Here is a 15,041-nt window from a genome sequence, read left to right on the forward strand (position 1 = left end):
CCTGAAAATTCCTTTGTTCTGTGTGAAAATGATGAAACGCCTCTATCATGTCTTTTCCAAAAATCTGTTTCGACACCAATCACTCTACAATAACTTCTGTAACAAGAAAATGTATCCGCCTGCAGGTGCATGCATATACACATACACGATTAATACCTCAACTAAAAGCAAAAGCAAAAAAAAAGAAGAAAAAAATAAACACACACACACTAACCAATAGGAGCAGATAGTTGACGTGGTGCATAAAACTGACACTGTTTAAAAAAAAAAAAAATCAGCACTTGCCAGCCGCTGGGACATTCTCTACTACAAGGTTTACAGACTAACAAATTAAAGGAATAAAGAATGACAATGTGACTACATATGCTTGCTTGCTTGCCTTTAGTGTCAGGTTCTTGGCCTGAAGCCCAAAATGAAGAAGCCAAGGAAAATGCGTGACATGAAAGTTCAGGTTGCGTAGAACAGTAGGTAGCTTATTAAATCTTCTTTGATCCCGCTGTCTTTGATATCTGCGCTCTCATAAAGAATTCACTTTCAGTAGTAAATATATGTAGTTCAGAGAGACATCATGACACACACCCCTCATTCTCTTACAGTCTCTTTAAATTATACAAAACAACCTGGGAGAATATGCAGGTCAAAGAAATCACAGAAAAGAAGTGGGCATATTCAGTTCCCTGACTTGGTTGCATTTGGTTTTTGGAGGGTTTTCACTTTATAGGGGCACCTATAGGTTTCGTGAGAAGGTCAGAACAAGTTCACTTGAGCTTTAGGGATGCTTTAATTTGGAAATATGCCAATTCAAAAACTGTGGTATTACAATACACATAATTTAAAAAAAATGGCTCAGTCCTAATTGGGTCTTAATGTTGTTCTTTGAAAAATACTTTTTTGGCTCATGTTCTTTTTCCTCACATGATTTTCTTCTGTATTAAATATATAATGCATATCCAATGCTGACTTAGATTAAGAGTCTAACTGGCCGAAAGTTTCTTTTTTTTGTATCGCGCAAAATGTGCCACAAAAGTTCGCTGCTCAATCAAATGCTCAAAACTTTGCTTCGGTGTTGTCGAGCGCACAAGCGTGCAGTCCTGTGCGGTCCGAGTTGACAAACACGGTCGAGTTCGCCGCGATGAAAAGCCCTCTGCCCGTGACCCCGTACCCTAGTTGCCATGGCGTCTCTCTGTTTGTAATTGTCGCAGTTTTCTGGGGTGAAAATAATGAGCAGCATCTATCAGAGCCCTGCCATCCCAGCCCTGTCCTGTCCCAGGCTATATCCTGACCTGGCAATGCCACCCCGCTGAGCCCGCGTTGCCCAGGGGCCAGGCCTGTTTGTTTGCCTTGCCCAACGGATGACACTGCGCCGTGGAGACGGAGAGGTCACGGCTGCCCCTGACCCGACCTCTCAACCCTCCTTCTGCTTAATGCCAGGGCACCAGGGGTGTGATGACTGGATAGCACACATTTACCCGCGAGCAGATAAATGAGCACACGCGCATAATGATAATACCTCGTCAAGTAGATTCACACAGCGAGGATTCGCTTTAACCAAACTTTAAGATCTTTCTCTCGGCGTCGGGCTTTGCTACATTTTTTAACTGTTTGATGGATATAGGTGATCTAGTCAGCATTTGTTGGCTTTTGTCTGGAAAACCAACAACAAACAGTTTCCACAACAAAGAATTAAGTCCGCGTGACGTCAAAGTGAAAGTTTAATTCATTGGCGCCGTAATTTGATACGTTGGTAGAGCCAGAAAAAATTCAGACCCTGTGTCCTCATTAAAAAAAGTACAATCCTACTTTTTGAACAGTAAGTCAGAGAATTGATTAGAAAGCACACGCCTGTTGTGATATCCATTTCTTTCATTGTTCTTCGCTGGCTCAATACGGCTGGCGTTCCTCACTGTGCATTCCAATTGCCTCGGTGCAGATCAAGAAAGGTGCCAGATTAACTAGAGAAACCTTGCTAACACAAAGAGAATTCCTAACTTAACAAGATGTCATTTCTCATTGATAAGCCCCGTCAGAATTTCCGTGGCTTCCGCCTCTGAATAATTAGGAGGTTTGGATTTGAATACATAGACGGAAACTTCGGGAATCGTTAGATACAGTGTGCAATGCTCTGTTTAATATTTAACAAATTTACTTTTTTTTTTTTTTTTTTTAGTTAAGCCCATGAATATTTGTAATGGGTTCCTTCAACAACCTTTTCCAAGCTCTTGCTCAATAACATGTGCGGCGCAGAAAGTTTAAGCATATCCACCTCTGATATAATGCATCGCATACTGCAACTGGGAAGCTCTCTGTGACAAGTTAGTAATTAAGCTGAGTTCATAAGTTGCTGTCCGGCTACTTATATTAGGTGTCAACCCTTTTCGTTCTATGGGAGGTTTTATTGTTAAAATTACAGTCCATGGTTTAAAACTGTGTTCGTAAAGTTTCACAGCAGCCTTTATGCACACTGCACCTCCTCTCCGTTCAGTGGTTATGGAGGTCACCTCTGTGGGTATCATCGCACAGTATAGTGCCCACTGGTCTTTGTTAGCCGAGTTTATTCCTATAATGGGCATCAGGAGCCCACGGAAGCAAGGATCCACCTTATTAGGAGCCGCTTAGTTTCATGTCATTCACCATAGACCCATTTGCATGTAGAATTTGGCCCCACACAGCGTCTCACTATTATACATTTGCTGTGAGCATCTCATTTTTGTGGAGCTCTGGGGGCATTTTAAGTGTCATAATTTAGGCTTTAGAAGCCTTAGTCAAAACGAGTAGGGTCCTTATGATAATGACCACCAGCCTTCCTGTATTCTAAATGACATTACATCCTTTCCCCTCAATTTGAGATTTAAAATAGATTAGTTTCTCCGAATAATGTCTTTTCGTAATGGAAACTCTTCAGAGGCTGGGCTGAAAATACACACATTCACACATGGGCCCACACACACATACACCATGTTATTATCACACTCCAGGGGAAGTCTTATTAATCTTCAGAGTTTTTTTTTTTTTTTTTTTTTCCTCTTGCCCTTCTTCCTCATTTGGAGTCTGCTCATGAACAATTCAGCCACTGCCTGCTAATGGTGTTTCACAAGGCTCTGTGGGATATCTTTTATACATCAATAAGGGCAATTATCAGCTTAACTGAGAAAGCAGTGTCGCCAACTCAGCCATGCCCTTCTCTGCTGTTCTCTACACCAATGTACTGTCTTGACGTGCTTTACTAAAGCGTTGCGCTGGCACTGTCTGAATTAAGGGTTTCATTTACTTTGGGGCCCATCCATTAAAATGAAAGCTGAATACATATCTTCAGCACAGTTCAGCTCTTTCTTACAGGTTAAAACGTCGAAGAAAATGTTACCAGTTTTGCTAATGTAGTCGATTGGCCATAACATTAGATCACTTTGCAACCGTTAGATGTTTATCAGACTGATAATTTGCATTGTATCATTTAGTCTTGACTGATAAATAAATTTGTTGCTGTGATATTTCAGTCGTTTTCGCAGTGTGGTCTCTTGAATACCAAGTACTTGGCACAAGAGGGCACTGCAGCCATGCTTACCCCCTGGGGATGCCACCCCGCCCCAACTGTTGTTCCCCCACGCCGCTCCATTGTTCAAAAGGGATTGGTGTGGAGGGGCGGCCATGCACAGCTGGCAGCATTAGCGGCTTAACCCTTGATGCTAATGCTAATATAGGATTGGGCATGGAGGAAGCATTATGAGCCATATGACCATTGGCAGGCAGGGGTTGAGAAAGGCGGGGAGCTGGTGGTGAGCTGATCTAGGCTTTGATTGGTGGGCGACATGGCAGAGATATTGTAGTTCACTGGAGAGTGCCACCAGTTGGATTTAGCACTTGCAGCGCTATGCGATAAAGGGTAAGAACTATCATGTGTTTGGAATTAAAGGCTGCTATTGTACTTAAACGTTTACTCTTTCGCTGGTCAGTTTTTGTTTTTGTTTTTTTTCCGATAAGGCAACTGAGCTCACAACTTCTGAATATTAAATTTTCCTTTGGACAGGGTATAGTCATTTCCTTCCAGTCTTTACTCAGTCCCCTCAGATTGAGTCCATGATAAATAATCTTTAAGCCTCATTTCTTTTGCCCAGTGCGGCAGAATCTACCAGTTAATTTGAAGCATTGCCCTCTGGCCTCTGTCTGCTCCCATGTCTCAACCTTCATCTCTGCCACTATCTATCCCGGTGCCAACCGTTGCTTCGATTCCTTTTTTTCTGTTGTTCAGTCCCCTCATTCGCTGCCCAGCTGTCCTCAGCTGGTGAGACAACACCAGCTGGCCAGACAAACCTGAGGTAGTGTAGTGGCTGTGGAGCTCACTAGCCCTCAGAGGCCCACAAGCCTTTGTGCTCGGTTCCCACAGCAGCTCCAAACCTCTGTTTATGAACAAGAGGGATCAGACCAGGGCTTATATTTATAACCACACCACCATGACCGCCACCGCACCATCGCAGTAATCACCACTGTGCATTGAGCCTGAGTGGAACAGACACTTGGCCCGCTCCAGATGGGCACCGGCCAGCTTGGCCCCTTAGCCCAGCAGCTCTGAACTGAAATCATAGATGGGGCTTTGCCCCTGCCAGCTCTGACCTGGCAAACCAGTTGTTCTGATCTAGGGGAGGGAAAAAAAAATAGGGAACATGATGATAATGTTTCAGCTTAATCATTTGAAAGGTCAGTTTTGCTTTGTTCCCTCTGGTGCTTTGTACGGTGATTTGTGAGTGCAAGGTTTCAAATTGCTGGACTAATGTTCTCATGGATAGTGACTGTGTCATACATTTTGGCAGAGTGTGTGATTTTGTTTTAGGCTGATGAATTTAAATGACTGCCAGAAATGCTATATATATTTCCAAACCAGCAAGATTAAAAGGATTAGTGCTAGTCAGCTGTTTTTATTTTTATCTTTTTCTGTTTACAACTACTGATCTCTTCCTTTGTCAGCTAATTTTGGGTTGCTTTCGCCTCCCAAAATCTCTTCATCCAAACCTGATTTGAGTCAAACAATTTGTCCCCAGACATGGGTATTTTACAAGCTCCTGGAAAAGCGTTTCTCGTTTTTCTTACTTAAATATATTTCTTTTCCTGTCTTGAGCCTCGGTAAGATGCAGTTGCGGCGGCTAGAAATGGGGCTGAGTGAGGGACCGGTCTCACCACAAAGCCCGCCACAACAACCTGACAATGCTACATATCCTCACAGTTAGTGATCTAGTGGGCACATCTAGCCAAGGCACATCAGCGAACACATCCCTTAAACCATCTCCCTGCATGTCGAGGTCAGCTTCAGTGGTCCCGAGGTGCAGGAAAGTACACTCCTCTGTGCCAGTTTAAACTTAGCCTACACTGACGTGCCCATTTGAGGTTTTAGGTTGCGTTTCGATGGTTTTCTTCGGATGTCTTAAAAAAACGCCCATGGGACGAATTAATGGGAGCTTTGACAGTACAGAGAAGCCACAAGTAGGTGAAAGGCAAACAGAGCTTGTATTGGCCATGTCAGTCAAATGGCTATATAGCCCTAGCCATTAGCTCATTAGCAAACTCCAGGCTGTGCAGCAGGCTGTGCGTAAATGGTAAGAAGATGATAGCTGTTTGCCATCCAGACCACAGGAATGAAAGAGATTGTCTCAGTTCTTCTGGGCTGGAGTACATGATGATGTCATTTGATGGGTTTATTGCTGAGGTTATAAATGGGTTTAAAGTCGGCAGTGAGCTCAGCTGTATTATCAATACTTAACCTTTAATTTACTCAGAACTGGCATTTGTCCTGTCGAACCAGAGTGCAAAAAAAACATTTTAAACCACAGACGCGAGTCCTGAAAACCAACCCTGTTGTGGATTAGATGGGAGGCCTCAGCATACAGAGTAAATCCCCTGAGATTTTGTGGCATCAGCAAGACTGTATTTCCGACTTTATGGATCTTTGTCTACACATCGGATGGACAATGGTCGACCATTGTCCATCCGACAGGTTGTGCATGTGGGGCTTATTCTGCTTTAAAGAAATGTTTCTGCATGAGAATACAATTTGATTATCGTGTCCCTGTATTGTTTTTCATTATAAAAGCTCAACTGAGAATTCTTTTTAGTGTAAAGGAATGCAGATGGATTAAAGGGAGACTAGCATGTTAGGAATGCAAGTGGAAATGTCTACTTTTACAGTTGTGGCTCAGCAAACAGCCCCGCGTGTCTGTTGTCTGTAGTTCTGAATTTGCCTAATTATTGCCTGTCTGGGAATGACAAAGTCATCTACATGAATGCAGCCCAAGGCCCAGTTGTCTTGTCATCTGCCATGTGCAGGTTTTACAGAGCTTGCAGTGTCAGCTCCTGAATATGTGTGTGAGTTTGAATGGAAGAGAATGAGATCAGGTTACGCTGGGGATAATCCCACCAAAGCCGTTTTTTCAGGCCTAAATCACTGGATATTACCCTGCCCATAAGTGATTTTAATTGGTTGTCTCATATAACACACGCTCCTGCCTAACACTAATGCCACCCTGTAATTGGCCAAAGGCTGCCTCTGCCTGTTAAGTTCATGGGACAATAATGGTTTAGGTGACAAAGTTACTGGATATCGGGAGTGATCAAAGGATCAGACTCTTAACCATTTCACTTTCATTGTCTGACTTTGTTTCTGTTTTTGGGTCTAAGCGGAGAAGTTACTGTACGAGTATATATGGAGCGTCCATTGTCTGATTCACTGCTGCCCAGCCTGTTAGACAGGAGATTGCCCATATTGAGGTTTTGCTTCCCACCTCCCCTAATTGAGGACTTGGCTCTGCGGATGATTCCACAACTCCGAGTTACCATAGTGATCATGGTGACTTTGATAACCGTGGATTGCTTTAATGCCGCCTGCTGCAGACTTCATTGACCACAGTTTGGCTGGCCATCTGGGGTTCTCGTTGGCTTGCTGGAGGGACTTTGGTTCATGCTGGTTGGCCGCTGGCATGTTGAGCCTGCCACTTGGCTTGTCCATTATCGTCTTTTGGCAGGGGCATTCCAACACAGTCTCAAATGATTTTGTGTATTAACTCTGAAACATATGCTGTGGAGACAAGTAATGTGAAGATTACATTACTTGAACATGAAATAATAATAATAATAAAAAAAAAAACCCTTAACCTATATCTTTTAGAATTCTAAAGGGTTTATGTGTTGGAATACAACTGACCATTTTCAGACAGTATAAAGAGTTATATATATATGGGTGTGGAAATACAAATCTTGCACACCCACACACAAGAGGGAAGATTGTTCTCCACAATTTTCAGACATTAAGGCCCATTTAAAGTACTGCAGGACTTTGACTCCGTAACCTTCGCACGTCGCCAACGCCATCAATGCGAGCCATTTACACTTGTACAGCATCAGTCTCACTTGCTCTGTAAAAACCAAACAGTAGTTGGCGCTGTGTCTGGGCCAAAGCTGAGTCATACATATGTTTGCATCTTCAACCCCCCTCAGCTAACCTTTCCTCAATGTGTTCCATCTGTATTGATCCAATACAATCACTTTGAAAATTTGCAGAGATGGAGAAACAGTTGGAAATACTAAAGCGGAAACATGCTACTACCAAGTGGACCAGTAACAGCTCTTGCGCTCTGCATCGCCAAGGCGCGTAGTTACATTTCTGTGCTGTCGCCACAGCAAATACGTCAGATCGGCGCAAAAGTCTAAACCGCCTATTACGCATGACGAGTTTTATGTTTTACCGCATTGTTTAAATCCCAAACAACTTGCTTTTTTAACGGGGTGGAAATACAAATCTTTTTGCATGGCATTACTAACTGCCATACCCTGTGTATTAACTACGATAGTTGGTGGTCTCACACTGGAGAGGCGGACTGCCTCTGACCTTTTCTGGTTGCTTCTGACTCCAATGCATATTGATATACATTTTATTTTTTTTTTTTTTGCAGGGAGACTAAAATATGTTGTGCTGCTGATTTTTAAATCCCTCTCATTTAGATCATCTGTTCCTCTCATCCCCCTGCTCTGACCCTCATACCACCAATAATATTGCCATTGTCAATTGTTGCACCCGAGGCCGAAAGCATCCGTTTCGCTATAATCCTATTAAGTTTGGTGTGCAGTTTATTTTTGTAAGGCCATTTGTCCCAGACGGTATGCACCGAGAGGCTAGACCGTGCATTGTACATGGAAGCTCTCACACGTGCTTCCTTAGCCACCCACCCACCCACAAAACCACCGCTACTATCAGACAGGTGCATGTGTGCATGCCCTGACCTTGGGAGCAATGCAGAGCTTGTCTTTATGAGGCCTTGAGACATGGCATTTGTGGCATTTAACCCCCTCATCACTCTGTGACCCCCGTTCACCCCCTCCCTCTGCTTCGCGCTGTCATTCTCTTTCCGCCCTCCCTCCTCTCTGCCCCTCTGCCTCTACATTCTACCCTTCCTGCATATTCATCCTCTTCCACCTTCCTCGCTTCCTTGTTAAATCTCCTTCTGTCACCGAATTCTACCCTTTAACCTGGCAGGTAAACAGCCACGGTCCAGGTGGGTGTGTTTGTGTGCGTGTTGGGGGAAAACCAGACAGCAGAATGTACCCCCTCCTCTCATACATTGAGCTAGCTTGGAAAGGGTAGAGAGATCTTGACAAGGTCAGTGAGCTTTGTAGCTCATAATTACCCAGGCTGGGTCTACAGTAGATATGTCAAAGCAGCTGGACCATGCAGGGTTCAATACAGGAAATAAGCCAGTAGGCCAAAAATGGATAAAATGCATTTGTAGATTAATCTTTAAAAGAAAATAGCTTGGTAAAATAAGCACTTGGCTAAGGTTTGCCATAGCAACAAAGAAAATACAATAGTAGTCCTGGGTTGAAGAATAATTGTGGTCATGTTTAAAAGAAAGTGACATAGATGGCTGGTTGGGAACAGGAAGCTAAACGTGTAGCATCCGAGGAAGTACCAACGATCAGTCTTGTCATCTCTTTAGCTGCAGAATACATAAATGTTGAAGTGATCAAGTGTTGAACTTTGACACTTTTCTTGATTAATTAGAAACATTCTCCTTTTGCATCTGCGGTGAATGCAGTCTTTTAAGTAGGTGTTTCTTTAGAGAAAAATTCAGTTCATTTTATTCTGTTGCATCTTATTTCTGATACAGGCAGAAGGAAGAAATGTTTGGTTGGAGTGTGGTCACATTCCCATCATTTCTTACCTACTGCTGGTGGCTAGGCTAATTAGCTGGTGTTTTCTAGTTGTGGACTAGGCTACGTAGCTGGTGTCTGGTTGTATCTCATTTCTGATACAGGCAGAAGGAAGAAATGTTTGGTTGGAGTGTGCTTACATTCCCATCATTTCTTACCTACTGCTGGTGGCTAGGCTAGTTAGTAGCTGACCACTGGTCTGCTGGTTGGTTGTCCAGTTGGACTGGGCTTCTAAAGGAGTTTTGCCTCAGATCATGGCACAAGGGATCGTAACATCTCGTCCTATATGACGAGATGTTACGATGTATGATCTGAGGATGGTTTTCCCACTCTGGTAAAAGTTAATGTCTCCATGGTACTGTTGTTGATATTAGGTTCCATCAGTGATGTGTTTCTGATTGTTGCACGCACCTTTGCTAGCCCCAGCCCTTTGTGGATTCCCCACATTCACCTGATGGTTAACAATAGTTAAGAGGGTGGAGGTCACGTGGGGCCTCATTACCTTCACAAAAACTGATCTCACAGTTCAGTTTTCTTTTCCCATTTTTCTATTTTTCTATGTCATTGTGAGAATAGGAGATGGTAGGAAACGGGGAGTGGAGTATACAAGACAGTGTTAGAGGAAGGGAGTTGATGTTGTTTTGGGAATGCACATCCAACCATCATGATTCCCAAGATGAGGTATTCCTCTCTGTGGGTTCCTCCATGGGCCCTGCAGTGGCCCCTGCTTCTCAGCTCTTATTCCCTGCACTCACACTCGGGTTTTTACAGCAACTACAATTATAGTCATCATCCACAGACACAACTCCTAATGAGGAACCATACTGCCAACAGAAGAGACTGCTCAGACAGCGAGGAAGAGTGCGAGAGGAAAGACTCTGAGCTAATCATAAAACCTCTTTGAGTCCGAGGCAAAAGTGAGTTTACATGCCTCCCACCGTTTGATACTGCATTTCATTACACTTAAACTTTGCCAAGCAACAGCTGAAAAGGGGACTTATTTCTTAACGCAAACTTTTCAAAACTGTCATATATGATCTGAGAGAGGACAGGAAGCCCCGCCTCGCCCTGTGTTTCCGCGCTCTTCTGATTTCGTGTCACAGTCCTGTAGCTGTATCAGCGCAATGGGGAGCAGCTTCGGCAAGCTGAAATGAAAAAGTCTACTAACAGATGGGTGAAACAATGTAACTTTAACGACATGTGATACGTAGTCTCCTGACTTCTTCTGTGATTTCACAAGATGCCACTTCTCCCTTTTTCAAAGGGAATACTCAAAATGGTTATATCAGGATGAATCAAGACAAAGCTACGACATGACTCCTGTACCCAGTATGCCACGTTCATAGACATGCCTGGTGTTTTGATCTCCGCTTGTATCAACGTCTGGGGGAAAAAAAAATAAAAGGGAGGGGATATGTTTTATTTTAGTGTTGCTGATAGATTCGACAGACAAGGCTCATTAGACCAGTCCTTAGAGTTTCAGGTCACACAGGAGTCAGACTAAATCATCTGTCCTCTGGAACATTTTGTGGGTTAATTTTGTTGCACCGTAGATCAGCTAAACATATTAACTGATTGAGTAAATATAAAGTGGCACTTGTTATTTTCTTGATGATGCACTTGAGCCAAGGCTCTTGTGCGTGAATTCGTGCGACATGCAACACTTTCGTCGCTACGAGCCTTAAAAGCACCTGTGTGTCAGTCAATGGAGCAGTAAAGATTTGCTTTCATAGCAAATTTAAAAGAAGGGTCACTCTACGTATTGCTGTTTAGAATACATCCCAGTACCGATACCATCCTGTTGAATTTTATTCGAACACTGCCTTACACATACGTGTCAACTCCTTTCGTCGCCATCCTCACCTTGGTGTACTCTCGTAGAAGAGACTGATAAACCATAAAATAGAAGCTCTCCTTCCACGGAAGCCGGCGCAGTGCAGACACTCCGTCTCTTTGGGGGGATGGGAGGCTTCAGGCTGCATCCTGTTTTGGCAGCTGTAAAGATAGAAGTGCCTCTTCTTCGCTCTTTTGGCACTTTGCCTTCTGGGGGAAGAAGGTAGGGGACAGGTGGGGACCGAATGGCCCATGCCAGCTGACCTGTCAGCTCTAGACCCCGCGTGTTTGAATAAAAGCAGGGAGGTGAGGGGATGATGGGGCCTGGTAGGGTATGCATGCGGCGTCTGTTGTGTGTGTGTGTGTGTGTGTGTGTGTGCGCGAGGGGGAGAAAGGGAGAGGAAAAGAGATGGAGGAACAGAGGATGACAAGAGAGAGGGAGACAGAACAGGATGGTACTGCTGATGGAGATGGGATGTGACAGTTCTCCCTGGGATTGTGTGATTAATTGGGATCAGGTCACCTCTTCAATGTCTGGACAGTAATGCTATGCAGTCTCATATGGCTATTTACATACAGTGGCTCCCTGGGCTCCCAGCGCACACACACCACACACACACACACACACTCGTGCTCATGCACTGGGAGAAACAAAACACACTCCTGTGTGGAATACTGTTATTATTATTTTTAGCTCAGATACCAGTCCAAGTTGTTGTAGTAGCAACACTGCAGCTTGTTGGTTTCCATGTTGTATTCAGCTACAACTTTTTTTCTTGTTTTTTCTTTTTCATATTTTCCTTGTGCTGGAACAAATATATGTACTTGACAAGAGCTCCTACTAAGAAAGTGGTTGTCGGTGCTGAAGTTCCTGTGTTACCTTTTGCAAACTCTGTCTCAAAGCACCATCCCCTCTTTCAGAAGAAGGGATAAGATAGCAACCCAATGGAAAGCGCAGATACTAAGAAGACACACGGCACTGAATAATTTATGGCCCAGCAAAATAGAGACAGCCACTTGAAGTCCTGAGTAAGTAGGAGATATAGACAGTGGTGACATATCAAGCCACAATAAAGACACAGGGAACAGTGGGGAAGGCAGGGGGAAAACGCTCTGTGAATTTCCTGAGTTAAGAGTTTGTTTTGGTTTCCCTGCACTAGCTGCCTCTCTGTTTGAAAGTTGCATTGCTCTGCCTTGTTTACCAAGTCCTCTTGCTGCTCTCTCTGTCACACTGGGGATAGTACCCAGGTGAGCGCTGCTGCACACAAGGAAGAGAGGAGCCAGTGGCCCTTTGATTCTGGGCTGCTGGTTCCCTCAGATTAGCTATTCTCTCTATACCCCGACGAATCTGCTGGCAGAACAGCCAGTGCAACGGAGGGAGACACTTCCATCCCAAATGGGTGGCAGAGGTATGAAGGTATGATGGCTTGCCGGCTGGCTGGCTGGCTGGCTGCCTGACTAGCAGCCTTGCCGGCTGCCTGACGGGCTGCCAGGTTGGGTGCTGGCTGCTCGCAGGGTAGGTGGGTATGACATTTAAGACTTGGCCCCTGTTGGGCACTAAGACAGACACCCCCAGACGGTCGTCGAAGCCTCCAGGCCCCTCCAGTCTCTCCCCATTACACCTCGGCGGCGCTGATGATGGCAGGTCGCGGTGGAGAAGCTGTCCTCGCGCCGCCCGTCACATCCCCACCACTTTCATCCCCTCGCTCGCTTCAAAAGTGACATCTGTCATCGCTGAGAATCTCGGAAGCGCCGTGTTCCTGCGCCGCGCCGCTTTGATGGTGATTTGGCCCCAGGCGTTTGTCATACATAACTTAGGTGAAGAACAATGTGGAATCGGATTCAGATTTTAAAGGAGGAAGAGTGTAAGTACAATGCAGGCGGGTAAAATCAAAATCACTCTAACCACTGGAGGGAGCGAATCAAAGTGCAGCGAGAGCTGGTAGGAGTATCGTTCGTTGCTTGTATCACAGTCTTGTCAGTTTTCTTCTTGTTCGCCTCGTTACTGTGTCCCCATCTGCGGAATGAAACTGTTGCAGATGGCAGCCTTTCAGCCTCGTGGTATGACTTTGCCATTCGGAGAACTGATTGGTGATTGTAGGTTTTTGGTCTTCACCCGCAGCGCGAGGCTGCGACCAACAACACGCTCAACAATAACTGCTTGTCAACAAGGTTCATGATGAACAGGCTGCAGTCAGACAAGTTTATTGTGAAGTTTACTTTTCTGGGTTAAGTGAAGTGCGTATTACATGCTTGTGCACATTGGAATTCAAATGTCTGTGTTGTGTGATTAAAAAAGACAGGGTGAATGTGTGTGTAGCCTGGTTCAGTGACTTAGGTGGACTTTTGAGAGTGCTAATGTCGATAGCCGTGTGCGCAGGGTTGTGTTTGTCCGTCTAGTCGCGCTGCACATCGAGCATTGCATGTGTACATGTGGTTATTTGTAAAGTTGACATATGATGACCCTGACTATGCTTTTCAACGAAGCTGTCAAAAACGGGCCCCTCTCGCTGACCTCGCGCTGGCGTCAGAGATACTTGACCCCGCATCTTTAGCGGCGTCCCAATCAGCTCCTGTATTCTTCATATCTGTCTGTGTGACCTTTACACCCGGCCACTCTCATTGTCTTCCTCAACCTCTACCTCAGTGTCTTCGCCTCGTTCCTCGTCTCTGCCTCTGTCTCTGTCTCGCCGTCTTCCTCTCCCTCCTTTCTCCCTCTCTCTGGGGTTAACCCAGAGTTCAGCCATCCCTCTTTCTCACCTCTCTGTGACTGACAGGCCTGTCTTCCAGATGGCTGCCAGATTGCTAGGCTTCTTGTCAGTTCATATTAAGCTTTGTTTGATTAATGCATAATTTAAAGGCCCGTTAAGTTCCCCTCCACAAATGTATGTGTATCCAATTAGCGCTGTGACATCACCGCCTAACTATTTATTATTGGTCTTTTTTTTTCTTTTTTTTTTTTTCTTTTCGTGAGCGCAGTTATTTTTACCTATACCTCCGCTACGGTGAGCCCCTCACACATCACCTTTATCATCTCTTCCCAGTCTGTTAGCATAAACTGTCAGGGGAACCTATGTGGAACGGGATAATTAAACGTGTTTACCTCTCGCTTTTGGATAAACACATGAACATTTGGAGGAGACTAAACATTTTTCTTTGCATGCGTGCATGTATTTATGTCTTTCGGTGTGTGTGAGCGTGTGCCAAGCCGCAAGCAATTTGAACAAAACAAGGGTCAGATCGAGGGCTTAGTCATGTCCGACTGAATGAGTCTCTTTAGGCTGACATACTCTTAATACACCACAATCAAGCTGTCAACAGGTGGATGTTTATTAAGGACCGAAAGCTAAGCAAGTGCCCAGTGAGCCTTAGTCATCTTGGAAATCACAGCGTTTTATTTTTAGCTTCTTTTCATTATGCAACACTTATATAAATTTGAAATTTCTACATGTCGTTCAAAATCTAAGTCTCCGTATCTATGTATCTTCATTAAGGAAGCAAGAAGTCAGCCTGGTTTAATGATGAAATAAAAGGCCTATTAGTTGTTATGAGGCCTTCTTAATTTGTTTTGAAAGGCATTTGCTGAGACAAGACTGACATCAGTATAACACAGAACACCAACATGCATCAGAGAGACAGAAGGCTGCAACTGAGCCATGTCCCCCTTTACCTCTACTAGTGGAGTGGACTAGGTGCCTTGGTCATATTATGCAAAAGTATATATATATATAGAAAAGAGAGAGTGAAAAAGGTAAATATGAGGTATACACAGATACACAGTGGGTCTGTGGACATACATGTCCTGGACATGTTTCTAAGTGACAGCAGCAACATAATGGTGGGCTGAAACTAGGCTAACCTAGAGACAATGCCCCTGGGCTGACAACACTCTGGTATCTGGTCAGAGCAGAACAGCCTGCAGGTGCTGAGGGGGGACAAAACACTACCTGCACCATTACTCACACACATACATGCATTATGTTTTCCCTCTGCAACTCTCTTCCATAAAATCTCAATAC

This window comes from Mugil cephalus, chromosome 3 (assembly GCF_022458985.1).
Source record: "Mugil cephalus isolate CIBA_MC_2020 chromosome 3, CIBA_Mcephalus_1.1, whole genome shotgun sequence".
NCBI lineage: Eukaryota > Metazoa > Chordata > Actinopteri > Mugiliformes > Mugilidae > Mugil > Mugil cephalus.